This window comes from Talpa occidentalis, unplaced genomic scaffold (assembly GCF_014898055.3).
Source record: "Talpa occidentalis isolate TD23 unplaced genomic scaffold, MPIMG_talOcc4v2.1 talOcc4.4, whole genome shotgun sequence".
Lineage (NCBI taxonomy): Eukaryota > Metazoa > Chordata > Mammalia > Eulipotyphla > Talpidae > Talpa > Talpa occidentalis.
The window spans coordinates 68,702,761-68,719,688 of record NW_023604295.1 but is presented as its reverse complement, the minus strand read 5'-3'; the positions used below and the strand labels follow the sequence as shown (position 1 = coordinate 68,719,688).

Genomic DNA, 16,928 nt, shown 5'->3' with positions numbered 1-16,928 from the left:
CACTGATTTGTGTGCAAACTTGGATGAAGCTTGACCAATTACATAAACCAAATTAAGTTCCAGTCTATATACCTTTAGAGACCAATGGATTGTGAAGGTCACCTGCTATTTGTGCAAATGTGAAGGTTAAAACTCAGAGGTTATTTTGAGATTTTTTTTGATACACTGGGAATTCAATGCTATAACATCCAATGAAATAAAAAGAAAAAAATAAAGTCTGTAGCTTAAGTCTTAAGCAGTTTTTATCTAACAAGAATTGAAATCTTAAGTATTCCCTTTAGACTGGAAGTGGTTATGTATGGGTAAATAGCTGAAATAGGTCTTTTAGTTAATGGAACACAGAGTGGTGACTGTTTTTTAATGGCAATATTTAGCCCCACAGTCTCCTAGGCACTATAATTGTGTCGGAGCTGAAAATGCAAGGAAGGTTTTGCATTTGGTAGTTGAGTGCTTCTTTAAAGGTTTTGGAGAAAAGAACTTAAGTCAAAGCAAAAGAACTTAGGAGGAAATGAGAGTTCTCCCCCTCCCCTTCCTGCCTCTCTTCTTTTTATGTTGAATGCTAGCTCTTATGGTGAGAGATTTTCATAAAGAGATGTTGAGACCCTTCCACCTGCAGAGTTGCCACTGAGTCAGTGTAACAAAAGGTGGCAGTAATGTAGACAGAAACCTGTTGTTCCAATGCTAACAGCTACTTTGTCCCCTCCAATATGTTAGTGGGTTATTGAGCAAGTCAAAATGTACATTTTTATTTTGTTTATTACCTCATTACTACAGGGTCTCTGACTTGTTCCAATAGTATTTTGAACTACCTCTGGCATTTCTCATTATATTACCCTGCTTTGGCTACAAATAATTGTGTTCTTATTTTCAATAACCATAGCTCTGTTTTTGTTTACCTCTCTAGCACATCAGCTAAGTATAAATTCTTTTAAAATTATAGGAATAAGGGCAGAAAATTTAGAATTTGAACAGTACTGGTGAGGGAGGTTTTCATATAGAGAGAGGTTAAAGGAAGATAAAGATGATTTTGTTAGGGGGAAAAGGATGTCCTAAAGCTAATTCCATACAGGCTTTGTGGACTCCACGCCCACCCCAGGCCAAAGCCAAAGACACTGGGAACTCCAAATCCCATCACCACTAAAGGGAAGGTGGCTAGGACCTGAGGGTGGGGTTAAGCAGCCAGGTTGGTATAAAGCCAGACACGTGGGCTTTGGAGGGGTTCCCCCATCTTGGCTCTCCACCAGCTCGCAGCGTCAGGCCAGCTCAGAGAGTGCCTTTGGGTTTCCAAGTCGTCGGATTGGGTAGAACGCATTAAAGACTTTATTTCCCTATTTTCTCCCTGAGGTGTAAATTTTCTTTATTTCCTTTTCCCTTGTAAATAAACCTTTTATTAACCTTTTGTGTATGCCTGTAGTGGAGTATTAATAAGTCCCTTTTAAGTGCGCGGGTGAGGACCCACAGCCAGGCAACCCGTTCAATATCGGGGCTGCCCTATAACAATTTTAGTAGCTAAGGTGTGATATGATGATGGCCTGAACCCAAAAAGGAGCTAAGAAAATACAGAGAAATAGTATGTTTGAAAAATATCCTGGCAAGGAATTGACTGGACTTGGTGATACGGACAGGCACTTAATTCCTAGTTTTCATAACAGGTGCAAAATATTCTAATCTGGGCCTCCCCTGGTGGTGCAGCGGTTGAGTGCTGGGCTGTGAAGCTGCCCGCAGCCTCAGCGGCGCTGGTTCAATCCCTGGCCACCAGCGAGGGTCCCACATGGCGCGCAGACCTCTCCTGCCACCAGCTGCTCCCCTCAGCAGTGTACTTTGTCAGTCTGCCTGTTCTGCTCCCCGCTCTGGCTCTGGTGAATTCTCTTACCCTCCCGCACTTCTGATTGTACCCAGTGCTTGTATAAATAAATGAATACATCTTTAAAAAAAAATTCTAATCTTGACATCATATGATTGCTTATATTATTAATTCACTAGCATCTATGTATGTCAGAAGAGGTGTGATGAAGTAAATTACTATAATTCTAAGTTTCCAAAGGACCTTAAGATTATATAATCCAAATAAATTAGTATATGTATTTATTTACTATATATTTACAGTTTATTTTTTAAGATTTATTTATTTATGCATACAAGAGCTTGGGTATAGGCCAGAGATGCAGCGGGCGAGAGGACTCACCAGAGACAGGGTGGGGAACAGAACAGGTAGACTGACTGATATACTCTGCTGAGGGGAGCAGAAGGCAAGACAGGAGAGGTCTGTTGTGCCTTGTGGGTTGCTCCCTGGCCAGCCGGGGATCGAACTCATATTGCAGTGGCTGTGGATTGCTTCATAGTGCGGTGCTTAACCCCTTGTGCCACCAGAGAGGCCCCATATTTATAATTTTATACTGCATGCATGTTAGAGTAATTAAGATTTAATCATTCACCTAGTAACACTTACTGAGATGCTTATGGCCAGCAATTTTATAGGCACTTTGGATATCACTGCAGATAAAACCGGAAGAATTTTCTCCTTTTACATTTATGTTTAAGTGGGAAAAGTTATCTACAAACAAAATAAAGGGGTAAATATACAGTTTCTCCAAGAGAACCTTCTACAAAGGAACCAAAAGCAGGAAAGGAAAAGATGGGAGTTCCATTTAAAATAAGCTATGAAGGTCTCCCCAGTTGCGCAGCAGGTTGAGCCCAGTGCTATGAAGCTGTCTGCAGCCTCTGCAGTGTGAGTTTGATCCCCAGCCAGCCAGGGAGTTACCCACATGTTGTGTCAGACCTCTCCTGTCTGGGCCACTGCTCCCCTCAGCAGTGTGCCTGTCCTGCTCCCCACTCTGTCTCTGGTAAATCCTCTCACCCTCCCGCACCTCTGGCCTGTACCCCAGCTCTTGTATAAATAACAAAAAAATCTTTAAAAAATATGAAAAATAAAATAGGCTATGAGGAAAATCCTCTTTAGGAAAGTGATATTGAAGCAAAGACAAAAATAGGTAGAGAGCTAGAAGTGGCACTCTTTGTGGGGATAGAGAGCCAAGCAGGAGAGCAGGCTTAAATGAAGGCTCTCTGACTGTGTTCAAGAACTCTGCCAGTTTGTGCTCATCACAGTGAATTGGGAGAAGAGATGAGGGCAGCAATGTAAAGGCATAGGGAGTTTGAGCTCGTGGGACTTCATTGGCCATTAAAAGATAGTGATGTTTTCTCTGATTAAAATAAGAGAACATGGAGAGTGTTAAGCAAAGGAATGAGGTGATCTTATAAACATTTTAACAGTATCACTCTTGGCTTTGTAGGAAGAACAGATTACAAGAGAGAAACAAGAAGAGAAACCAGTTAGAAGGTGATTGTAATAATCTAGAGAAAAGATATATGCATGCACACCACAGAGATCACAATGAAGGGGATGAGAATAAATTGTATTCTCTATGTATTCTGAGTGTGTTTTGAACCAGCTGATGGCAAGAGTATGGGGTAGAGGAAAGAGTCATGTATGAATTCAAGACTTTTATTTTGAACAATTGAAAAGGATTTTGGAAAAGTGATGGGCGAGATTGCAGGGGCTGCTATTGATGAATATGTTAAGGAAGGTTTGCATTTGGCCTTGTTATATTTGAACTTATTAAACATACAAGAGGCATTATATAACAGGTAATTGTATGTCTGAGACTGGTGTCTTCTACTGCTTGAATTTAAGTTGAAAGTCTTAAAACTTGAATGAATATATGTCTGGTGAATATATGATATCTAAAAGACTATGATATCTATATGATAACTAAAATTTTACAAAACAGCTTTCCAAATATTGTGACATTTGGTCTATCTGCAGAATAAATCTATAAAAGCATGTAGTGAAGAACTAGAAGCTGGTTAATAGTTGTCCAAAAGTTTACAAGCTGAAATTTTATTTTACAAGTTGAAATTCTAACTTTTTTTAATCCCTTTTATGCTTATGAACTTTATCAGACAAGTCCAGGAAATAAGTAAGAGCTATTATAGCTCTCTGCATATACTTCTGTGTTTGGGGTAAGGTTATCTCTGCCAAGTTTGCCTCTCTCTGGCTCGCTCACACTCGAGTATAAGCAGAACATACCCTGGGCATTGGCTTCATTGATGTCTTTTGGGATTGGACTTACAATGGCAAGGGAAACAAAAGCAAAAATAAATAAATAGGACTACATCAAATTAAAAAGTTTCTGCACAGTGAAAGAGTCTATCATTAAGATGGAAAACACTCTACTGAATGGGAGAAAATATCTGTACATCATACAACTGACAAGGGGATTATATCCAGTATCTACAAAGAACTCATACAACTTAACAGAAAGAACACAGATAACTCAAAAAAAAAAAAAGAGCAGAAGAGCAAAATGGGTACTTTTTCCAAAGAAAACATATAGATGAACAATTGGCAAATGAAAAAATATTTATCATTACTTATCATCAGGGAAATGCAAATCAATAACATAATGAGGTACAACAACAACCGTTAGCAGCAGTGTAGAGAAAATGGAACTCTTATACACTATTGTTGGGGAAGTAGACTAGTTTAGTCCCTATGGAAAAAAAATATAGAGGATTCTCAAACTATTTCTAAAAATAGATCTACCATGTGAGCCAGAGATCCCATTTGTAGGTATCTACCAGAAGAATGCAAAACACTCCTGCAAAGGGATATATGCATGCCTGTGTCCCACAGCAATATTTACCATAGCTAAGCTGTGGAAACTGCTTAAGTGTCTGACAGTGGATGAGTGGATAAAGAAGATAGGGTATATGTACATAATGGAAAACTATTCTGCTATAAAACTAGATGAAATACTGTCATGACATTGATTGAACTAGAGGGGATTATGCTAAGTGAAATGTGTCAGAAGGAGAAAAACAATACTGGATCATTTCACTCATATGTGGAATATAAAAAAAAATAGAACAAAGGAACAGAGAAAACTAAACCAAAACAAACCCTAGGAAATCTAACTGTAGAACTGAAGCTAGCAAAAGGGGAAGGTGGGGGTTGGAGAGCAAAGAGGGAAAATGTTGGCATGGACTACGGGAGAGGACTACAGGTGCCTTGGTGTTAGGTGATGTGGGAACAAACATTTAAAGAGATACGAGCCTATAACCTTATATCATAGACAAATGTTGTAAACCAGTGTTACGTCATGAAAGAAATCATGCCATTAAAAAATATATATATTCTGCCAGGCCAGGGAGGAAACAGCAAGGTCAGGAAGAGGTAGTTCAGAAACCAGTGTCTCCTGCAGGGAGCTAGTATTTACCAGAAAGCCATGGGTGTGGCAGGAGATAAATTCCAAGTCTGTCTGGATCATCCGTGTATCCCTCTAAGTTATTATGGAAATGAACCTTTCATGTCCTACTCTCATGTTAATTTCAGTTTCCTCTATTACTGAAGACAAGTGAGAATAAGAACTATGGTAAACACAGGCAAACTCTACTTATAGCTTAGTCTTCCTGTAGTCTAATCTAGTTTTGCTAAGGGAAGTAGAAAGGAGGGAAGCAACAGTTTGATTTTTTACATGCAGAGGGTGTTGAGATGTACACATCAAACTTTTTACTGGGAATGTTCTATTTTGCACTAATGGTCCTTTTTTTCCCTCTTCATCAAACCCAGTGATACTATTGTAATGCACAATAAAAATGAATTGTTAGAAAATTAAATGATAAAACATACAAAATGTACGTTCCTCCCTTTTATTATTGAATCTACAAATATATAAAAGAATAAAAAAATTGCATGTATTCACTGAGTGTAATTGGCAAAGTACAGAGTACTCTCCTATTTATAATAATTTGTTCTGCAATCAGTACTGCACAAATATTATGAAAGAAATAGTTGTTTTTATTGAAACCATACCTGCACACTTTAAATGAACATCATAGATACCAATTACTAAAATTTTCACTAAAATTTTAATGTGACACATGTGCTTGCATCATGCTTATTAATATATCTAGTCCTTAGGATGACTGTGGCATTTCTTTCTGGGAGTAATGTATAACCTAAACTGTTAACCTATCTTTGACTTATAGCAGTTAACCTATCTTTGACTTATATATATAGTATATAAGATAAGTATTATCTTATAGCAGTATGCTGACAGGAAAGGAAAGGAGATTTTGAAGCAATTTCAACATCTTAAGATTTTCATTCATTTTTTAACTTTTGTCTAAAATGAGGGGAATTTTGCTGTGTTTTCGAAATTTATCTTCAATCCTTCATTAGAAACCAGTTGCAGTATTTATCCTGTGAATTTATTGTTAAATAACTATTTCATGAAAAAATTGATTCAAGATCCAAATTTCTAGATGTGGATCTTTTTGATGGAATATGGAATTCAGAATGCCCTATCAGTGTTTTCAGATAGTCTATAATAACATTTTGTTAATGTGCAATGGCAGCATCATTACCTATTTCACTGATAATTGTACCTAATTTATGAATCATGTCATAAGTAATTGTATACTTATACCTTTTGATCTTGCCTGTCATTGCAAAACAATCTGCATTCCTTCCTTGTAAGAAGTATTAAGGTCATTAAAGGCTGAAATATTCACAGAAATGAAGAAGACTGGCTGTCCAACTCCACATTTAAAACTTGGGGATGGACTGATTTCTTATGTTGTAGAAAGAAGAGCTTTTTTCTTGTGCAAACATTCTCAACAGAAAATTTTTTCATCTATGAACTTTGTGCTTAGTATGTTTTAGAGTTATTTATAATTAACCTCCTTGCTATGTAAAAAAGAATGATGTGGCATTTAATGTATTAGTTTTAATAATTCATATCTTTACTATGGATAGGAGTCAGTGCTAAGAACCCTGATATTCAACTGATATAGTAATATTTTTGTATAGCAAGACTTTCTTGATGAAGGGTTACATTGGTTTATGGCTAGAATATGGGGAATTTGACAGTGTTTCCCTGCCATTGCAACATGCCAGTCTACTTGTACAAAATATTTCAATCACAACCCAACTACCACATTACCCAAGAAGCCATGATATTGTCAAATTATTATAAAAGTTTCTTAAGAATTTGTTCTCAACTCCTGTAGTTATCTATTTGCTGGTGAGCAATAAACAAGTTTGTAACCAGCACTTTGAAACGCTCTGTGGTGTGTGAAGTGGAGATAACACCTACTTTGCAGAGGTGTGGTTATGTGGAGTTAAGAGGTGTGGCTAAGTAATCACAGTGGAGGCACTGTTAATTCATTTTATATATCAGGATACTGACAGCAGCATAAAAGTTCAGTAACTTGCTTAAGTTTGAAATGAGGTCAAGGATACAATCATATAAACTAGGTATTCTGACATCATGCCCAGTCTATGCTCATCACAGGTGACAATGCCCATTCATGGGAAATACATAGGAGCTAAGAATGGAAAGATTAGAGTGAAGGTAACAGGTAGAGGGAAGATATGGGGAAGATAACAGGTAGAGGGTTTTTCCAACAAAACTCAGAGTGAGATCATAATATACAATGTAAACTGTGAAAAGAGATAAAAGGTGGCTTCCCTGGTGGCTCAGGGGTTAAAGACACAGCACTATCAAGCTATTGCCAGCCACTGCAGCATGAATTCTATCTCCGGCCAGGGAGCTGACCCACATGGCACAGCAGACCTCATCTGTCTGGCCTGCTGTTCCCCTCAGCTGTGTATTTCAGTAGGTCTGCCTGTTCTGCTCCCCACTCTATCTCTGGTGGATCCTCTCACCTCCCCCACCTCTGGCCTATACCCCAGTTCTTGTATGCATAAATAAATAAATCTTTAAAAGGAAAAAAAAGAAAAGAGATGAAAGGAAGGAGTTAAGCTGTCCTGTGCACTGGGAGGTTCAGGCTGGCTCACCTGCACATGAGGAATTACAGCAACAAGTGAGACTGGAACTAAAAGTAAAAGTAGTTTGTCATTTCATTTAATTCCTTGGTGAGGTCTAAAAAGTACACCAAAGGTGAAAATCAATTGTAAAGTTTAAATTGTTTGAAAGTACCAAAAATCATCCCTGAATGAGAGAAGCAAGACCATCTAAGGAAAGATCAGCTACACATCCCTCTTATCTCATTTCTGCCTTGGGGCATTTGTTTGCCTAGATGAGTGGCAATCTTTTCCATCAAGAACAAGGCCAGGAAATTCAATTGAGAAGCAAAAGGGACCTAAATAAGGAAGTAGGAAAGGAAATGAAAAGGCAAATTATGAGCAATACTGGGAATTTTGAATCTATATTGGCAGTAAATTGATTGGATGTAAAATTTAGGGGAAGGTATGGATAGGAGTTAGTGCTAATCAATGACTCAGGTCTCAAACCTCTGTGAAATTGATGGCCTAAATAGCAATAGGAACTTCAGGAGGAAGAGATGAATGTGAGCAGAAAGTGTTAAACTGATGAAAAAGAGAGAACAATGAATGTTTTTTTTTTAAAAATGGTCAAAAGGAGAAGTAACTTATATTGAAAATTGTAATTTGCATATATGAATACATATATAAACTGAGGTACATTTACTTGGTTTGGGTATTTGAGAACTATGTAAAATCAATAAGCATTTATTTTTTTAAAAAATATTTATTTAGGGCCTCCCCGGTGGTGCAGCAGTTGAGCGCTGGGTTGCGAAGCTGCCCTCAGATTCTGCAGTGCCGGTTCGATCCCCAGTTGCTCCCCAGCCACCGGAAGAGGGTCCCACTTGGCGCACAGACCTCTCCTGCCACCCGCTGCTCCCCTCAGCAGTGTACTTCGTCAATCTGCATGCTCTGCTCTCCCCTCTGGCTCTGGTGAATTCTCTCACCCTCCTGCACTTCTGACTGTACCCAGCACTAAATAAATAAATAAATAAATCTTTAAAAAAATTTATTTATGCATACAAGAGCTGGGGTACAGGCCAGATGTTCCGGGAGTGATAGGACCCACCAGAGACAGAGTGGAGAACAGAACAGGCAGACTGACTGAAATGAACTGCTGAGGGGAGCAGCGGGCGGGTCAGGAGAGGTCTGCTGTGCAATGTGGGTTGCTCCTTGGCCAGCTGGGAATCGAACTGGTGCTACAGAGGCTTCGGATTACTTCACAGTGCTGTGCTCAACTCCTTGCACTAACAGGGAGATCTAAATTGAGAAGCTTTTCTTTTTTAAAAAAAAAAAAAAAAAAAAAAAGATTTATTTATTTATTTATTTATTTAAGCACTAGGTACAGTCAGAAGCACGGGAGGGTGAGAGAATTTACCAGAGCCAGAGCGAGGAACAGAACAGGCAGGACTGATGAAACACACTGCTGGGGGGAGCAGTGGGCACCATAGGAGAGGTCTGTAGCGCCATGTGGGACCCTCCCCTGCAGCCAGGGATTGAACCAGCACTGCAGAGGCTGTGGGCAGCTTCGCAGCCCAGCACTCAACCACTGCGCCACCAAGGGAGGCCCAAATTTATAAGCATTTAAAGAAAAATTACAAGAAACGAAATGAAAACTACCTTGTTGTTCACTTACCTTGCGGTTTTGAAAACTGGAATATAAATTCTCTGGGAATTGTACTCCTAACGGTTAGCTGGTTAGGCCATATGGAGTGCAGGGGTGAAGATGGTGAAAACCACATGTGTAACAGAATTAGTCACTGAATAATCTTAAAAAGCACTACCTGTTAGAAGGAGAGGAGAGAGATGTAGGAACAGAGAAAATATTCAAAGAGATAATTGAAGAGAACTTCCCAAATGTGAAGAAGGAGCTGAAAATTGATATACAAGAAGCAAGAAGAACACCAAACTTCCACGACGAAAGGAAAAATACAGCAAGACACATAATAGTAAAGCTCCCAAGAATCCAGGACAAGGAAAAAATAATGAAGCTGGCAAGAGGGAAGAAACAGATAACATTCAAAGGAAAACCAATCAGGCTGACATCAGACTTCTCCGAAGAAACACTACGGGCAAGGAGAGAGTGGAGGGACATAGTCAACAGACTCCAAGAAAACAGATGCCAACCAAGAATACTCTATCCCGCAAAGCTCTCCTTCCTCTTTGAAGAAAGAATATGGACCTTCCCAGACAAACAGAAACTCCGGAATTTCATTGCAACTAAACCCCCACTCCAAAAAATACTACAAGGAGTCCTAAAGCCAGAGCCTCAGAGGGACGAATAACAATGAAAGAAGGCCAAAAAAAAAAAAAAAGTTATTAAAAGAATAAATAAATAAAATCAAAGGAAAGACAAACACAATGGCAAATACAGATGTTAACATATCAATATTAACTCTAAATGTAAATGGACTAAACTCTTCAATAAAAAGACACAGAGTGGCAGCCTGGATTAAGAAACAAAACCCAACCTTTTGCTGTCTCCAGGAAACACATTTAGCTACAAAAGATAAAAATAGGCTCAAAGTTAAAGGATGGAAAACAATCCTACAAGCAAATGGACCAAAAAAGAAAGCAGGAACAGCTATAGTTATATCAGATAAAACAGATTTCAAACTCAAAAAGATAAAAAGAGACCCCAATGGTCACTACATTATGATCAAGGGGACAATACTTCAAGAAGAAATAACACTCATTAACATATACTCACCAAACGAAGGAGCACCAAAATATATCAGACAACTGTTGTCCTCTCTGAAAACAGACATCAGAGAAAACACATACGTAGTGGGAGACTTCAACACACCACTATCAACAATGGATAGATCAACAAGACAAAAAATAAGTAAAGAAACCAAAGCTCTAAATAAGGACCTAGAGCAATTAGGCTTAACAGACATCTATAGAACACTAAACCCCAAAAAAACGGAGTACACATTTTTCTCAAGCGCACACGGATCATTCTCCAGGATCGATCACATACTGGGGCACAAGACAAACATCAACAGATACACCAAGATTGAAATCATATCAACCATCTTTTCTGACCATGAAGGCATCAAACTAGAAATAAACCATAAAAAGAAGGCAAGGAACTTTCCTACCTCATGGAGATTAAAAACCACACTACTGGAAGACCATTGGACTAATGAGGAGATCAAAGAAGAAATTAAAAAATTTTTTGAATTGAACGACAAGGAGGACACTAATATCCTAAATGTATGGGATGCAGCAAAAGCAGTAATAAGAGGAAAATATATAGCAATAGAAGCTCACATCAAGAAACAAGAAAGAACGCAAAGAAACAACCTCATCTCGAAGCTCAAAGATCTAGAAAAAGAACAACAAAAAAACCCCAAAACCAGTAGAAGAAAAGAAATAATAAAAACCAAAGCAGAAATAAATGAAATTGAAACTAAAAAAACAATCCAAAAGATCAATGAAACCAAGAGCTGGTTTTTTGAAAAAATCAATAAAATAGACAAACCCCTAGCCAGGCTCACAAAGGAAAAAAGGGAGAAAGCACAAATAAACAGGATCATCAATGAAAGAGGAGAAATCACAACGGACACAGCAGAAATCAAAAGAATAATCAGTAACTACTATGAACAGTTATATGGAAACAAGTTTAACAATCTAGAGGAGATGGACAAATTCCTACAACTCTACAATCACCCAAAGCTAGATAAAGAAGAAATAGAACACCTAAACAGACCAATTACAATTAGCGAAATTGAAATGGTAATAAAAAACCTCCCCAAAAACAAAAGCCCAGGACCTGATGGATTTACAAATGAATTCTACCAAACATTCAGAGACGAATTAGTGCCTATCCTTCACAAACTCTTCCAAAAAATTGAGAAGGAAGGGACAATACCAAACACGTTTTATGAAGCCAACATTACACTAATACCAAAACCGAACAAGGACAACACAAAAAAGGAAAACTACAGGCCAATCTCCCTAATGAACACTGATGCAAAAATCCTCAATAAAATTTTAGCTATCAGAATCCAACAATGTATCCATAAGATAATTCACCACGACCAAGTTGGATTCATTCCAGGGGCACAAGGATGGTTTAACATCCGAAAATCAATCAACGTTATCCAACACATCAACAAAAAGAAATATAAAAACCATATGATAATATCAATAGATGCTGAGAAAGCTTTCGACAAAGTGCAACACCCATTCATGATAAAAGCCCTTGAAATTCTGGGGATACAAGGAACATACCTCAACATCATAAAGGCCATCTATGACAAGCCAACAGCCAGTATCATTCTCAATGGTGAAAAGCTGAAAGCAATTCCATTAAGATCTGGAACAAGACAAGGATGTCCACTCTCACCATTGCTTTTCAATATAATACTGGAAGTCCTAGCCAGGGCAATAAGACAAGAGAAAGACATCCAAGGAATCCAAATAGGAAAAGAAGAAGTCAAACTATCACTATTTGCAGATGATATGATATTATACATAGAGAACCCCAAAAACTCCACAGAAAAGCTAATTCAACTCATCAATCAGTTCAGTAAAGTGGCAGGATACAAAATCAACACGCAAAAGTCAGTAGCCTTCCTATACACAAACAATAAATCTGAAGAAGAAGAAATCAAAAAGACCATCCCTTTTGTTATTGAAACAAAAAAAATCAAATATTTGGGAATAAATCTAACAAAAGAGGTAAAGGACCTATACAAAGAAAACTATAAAACACTGTTAAAAGAAATAGAAGAAGACACAAAGAAATGGAGAGACATCCCCTGCTCATGGATTGGAAGAATAAACATTATTAAAATGGCCATCCTATCAAAAGCAATATACAGATTCAATGCTATTCCAATCAAAATTTCAATGTCATTCTTCAAAGAAATAGAACAATTATTGATGAAATTCATATGGAATCACCAAAAACCCCGAATAGCCAAAGCTCTCCTGAAAAAAAAAGAAGGGAATGGAGGCATCAGACTCCCAGACTTCAAACTATACTACAAAGCCATAATCATCAAAACTGCATGGTATTGGAACAAGAACAGACATACAGACCAATGGAATCGAATAGAAAATCCAGAAATAAACCCACAGATTTATGGTCAACTAATCTTTGACAAAGGAGCAAAGAATATGCATTGGAGCAAAGAAAGTTTGTTCAATAAATGGTGCTGGGAAAACTGGGTCGCTACATGCAAAAGAATGAAGCTTGACCACCACCTCACACCATACACAAAAATCAACTCAAAATGGATTAAAGAACTAGACATAAGACCTGAAACCATAAAATATATAGAAGGAAATATAGGCGAAACACTACGTGATTTGCACATCAAAGACATCTTTACAGACACATCACCCAAAGCAGTGATAGTGAAGGCAAAGATAAACAGCTGGGACTACATCAAATTAAAGAGCTTTTGCACAGCAAAAGAGACAATAACAAAAACAAAGAGAAACCCCACCAACTGGGAGAACATTTTTGCACCCAACACTAATGATAAAGGACTGATCACAAAAATCTGCAAAGAGCTGATGAGACTCAACAACAACAAAGAAAATAATCCAGTCAAAAAATGGGCAGAAGAGCTTAAAAGAAACTTCTCTGAAGAGGAAATGCAAATGGCCAACAGGCATATGAAAAAATGTTCAACATCACTTGTCATCAGGGAAATGCAAATCAAAACTACCATGAGATACCATCTTACACCAGTGAGAATGGCACATATTAAAAAAACTAGCAACAACAAATGTTGGCGAGGGTGTGGAGAAAAAGGAACTCTTCTGCACTGTTGGTGGGAGTGCAAACTGGTCCAACCACTGTGGAAAACTGTATGGAGATTTCTGGACCTACTAAACATAGAGCTTCCATATGATCCAGCAATTCCACTCCTAGGTATTTACCCAAAGGACACAGAAACATCAATTCCAAAGAACACCTGCACCCCTATGTTTATAGCAGCACTGTTTACAATAGCTAAGCTTTGGAAACAACCCAAATGCCCAAAAATAGATGACTGGATCAAGAAGATGTGGTACATATATACCATGGAATATTACTCAGCATTCAAAAAGATAAACACATGCAATTTGCAGCAACATGGATGGCGCTGGAAGGGATCATGCTCAGCGAAATAAGCCAAAAAGAAAAAGAAAAATACCGGATGGTCTCACTCATAGCAGGAACCTAGAAAACTTAAATAAGGGACCAGGAAAATGAATAACTATAAGAAAGTGAAAATCAAAATCAACAAAAAACTATGAACCAGAGACACTTTTAGGGGGGCGGGTGTGGGAGGGGAGGGATTGGGGTCAGAATGGGGGGGCTGCAATTGTATGGGGAATATAACAATAAAATTTATAAAAAAAAAAAAAAAGAAAAAAAAAAAAAAAAGAAAATAACTACCATTTCCAATGGTGACAGGGTCGTAGGAATTACTAAGTCACTGTAGTTTGTTGCCTCTGTTCACAATTGAAGAAATACTGAAATCAGTGAGAGGTCAGTGAAAAGTTGTTTCCTTTCTGAGTTGACTCATTCCTTATATTCTATCCACAAAGCATAGGGACTGGGGTTGCCATCCCTAGCTAAGAATTTCTAAAATGCATGATGAATATTCCACCTCTGGTTATAGGGTAGAAAAGCAGGGATGCCCAAAGTGACTGAAAAATTAGGTCGAACTTGATCCTGAAAAGAGTTTCCCAACCATATAGGTATGGGGGAAGGGTGCAAAAAAAAAAAAAAAAAAAAAAAAAAAAAAAAAAAAAGCACTACCTGTTAGATTTGGAATGCATATTTTATTAATGTTTTCTAAGAGGCTTTATCTTTTTAAATTCATAGAAACACTGAAGTAATAAGTTAGATATGAAAGATTATTTTCCATGCTATATACTTTTTAGATGTTTCCTTTACCGATGAGAAATGTGGGCTGTATTCAAAATGATTTTGAGTATTAATTATTTTGATTAATAATTGCTGTGTTTCACCATTCCAGAAATATATCTTAGCAAAAAAATAAAGGTATCAGTTTTGTAATTATACCAAGACTGTAATTACTGACCTTCTGTATTATTGCTTACTTTTATAGAAATTCAGAATTTTTGAAAGTAATAAAATGCATATTTTATTTTAATATCACTCATTTACTAACAATTTTCAAAGTACATTATCAGTCACTTTATTTGGCTCATTATATAGTAACGAGTTAAACATGGCAAATATGTAATTATTGGCAAACCTTTATTTCAGTATAAAGCTACTCATACTATTCAATGAACAAAAATGCACTTAAGGGCCTCCCCGGTGGCACAAGGATTGAGCGCTGGGCTGCATAGCTGCCCACAGCCATTGCAGCGCTGGTTTGATCCCCGGCCACCGGTGAGGGTCCCGCATGGCATGCAGACCTCTCCTGCCTTGCCCGCTGCTCCCCTCAACAGTGTACTTAGTCAGTCTGCCTGTTCTGCTCTCTGTTCTGGCTCTGGTGAATTCTCTCACCCTTCTGTGCTTCTGACTGTACCCAGTGCTTGTATAAATAAATAAATAAATAAATCTTTAAAAAAATGCACTTAATCTTCACTTTGCTTTGCTTGTACTATACTTTTGTTAAAATAATGATAAATCACATGTTAACATTTCTATCGTTAAAATAATACTAATGAAATGAATGGTGTTCCCAATTGTAGGGTTTTTATAATTGTTTTTCCCAATTGATTTTTGGTACATTTATTTAATCGTGATTAGCGTAAATGCAAATAATAGGGATTGTTTTAATAGATGTTGTTAAGAGAAAGTGCAAAATGCTTCCTCTTTCTTTTAATTGCAAGATTAAAGATTCCCTGTACAGTTACCAAATGATAGTGTGGAAATGAAGGGTAGGGGGCAGAGAAAAATAAACACTTTTCTTTGAATTGAACCATGGGGGATTTCTGGAAGATTTATGACTATATTGGCTCATTGATTACTCAGATGGCAGAAAGATATTCTCAGTGTGTGCTCCTTTATCCTAATGAAAAAGACTATTAACCCACCACAAAATGTATATTAAAAGTTTCGTTTTTGTTAAATGGAGAGTTCTGTTTAACCCAATTGGAGAATTGGACCTCTACTTGAAAATTAGCAACCATTTTTGAAGAAGTATCACAATTAAAGATCAAGTGGAAGTTAGAATTGAGATAGTGTTTTATTCTGATTGCAAGATAATGTAGTGAGGAACTATTGAATTCTTTGTGGTCCAGAAATTATGCAGAACAATCTAACTTTGCTAAGTTACCCAAATTGACCTCAAAATGGAAGGTCACATAAGCAGGCTAGAAATTGCATCAAGGATGCTGAAAAGCACCATTAATACTGCCTTTTTCAATGACCTTAAAGCAAAAGTATTAAGGAAATCACAGTAGGTTTCATGAGATCATTCTTTTTATTGAATAAAATTGAACATTTAAGTAAATGAATAATCATTTTTGGACAACATAATATGAAAATATATGACCATAAAAACTTGATAGCCCTCCAGCAGTGCTTGTGGAAATTGCAATCTCTTATAAATGTTATAGTGGGTGGTAACTCAGTAGAAAATTATAATGGCTATCTAAATTCTAGTACATTTCATTTCTAATACATTTCATAAAAATATGCATTTTTATTACTTTTTCAGGTGCATGTAGTAATGTATATAGACTGCATTGTTTCAGTGAGCTATGTGGATCTAAAAATACTATAAATTCTCTAGTATCAAAAAAATTGACAAGGAAATGATAAAACTCTTTCAAGGGGTTCACTATAAATGAGGTAATAGGGAGATTCTTTTATTTATAGAAAGTTTAATAATTTTCAGCCTGTTTTATCACTTTAGCAATTCCACTTTCTTTAGAATATGAGAGTCAGACCAGAGACTACTAAAGGGAAAACTGATAAGAAGTTCACTTGAAATGTTTCATAATGAAAGTCATTTGGAGGCTTACATTTTAAAAATAAATGTTTAGAAAGAATAGTGAATGCGTCTGTGCTATATTTTCCCAAAGTATATTTAACCATATAAAGAAATCTCTATACAGTTCTGCTAGGAAATTTTATGGTATATAAATGCTA

General features: G+C 37.1%; 1 protein-coding gene across 3 annotated transcripts in view; it reads left to right on the top strand.

Annotated features, from left to right (window-relative positions):
- Positions 1-16,928, top strand: part of CADM2 (cell adhesion molecule 2) — a 249,974-nt gene that overhangs the window by 49,281 nt on the left and 183,765 nt on the right. The gene's annotated exons all lie outside the window — the stretch shown is intronic.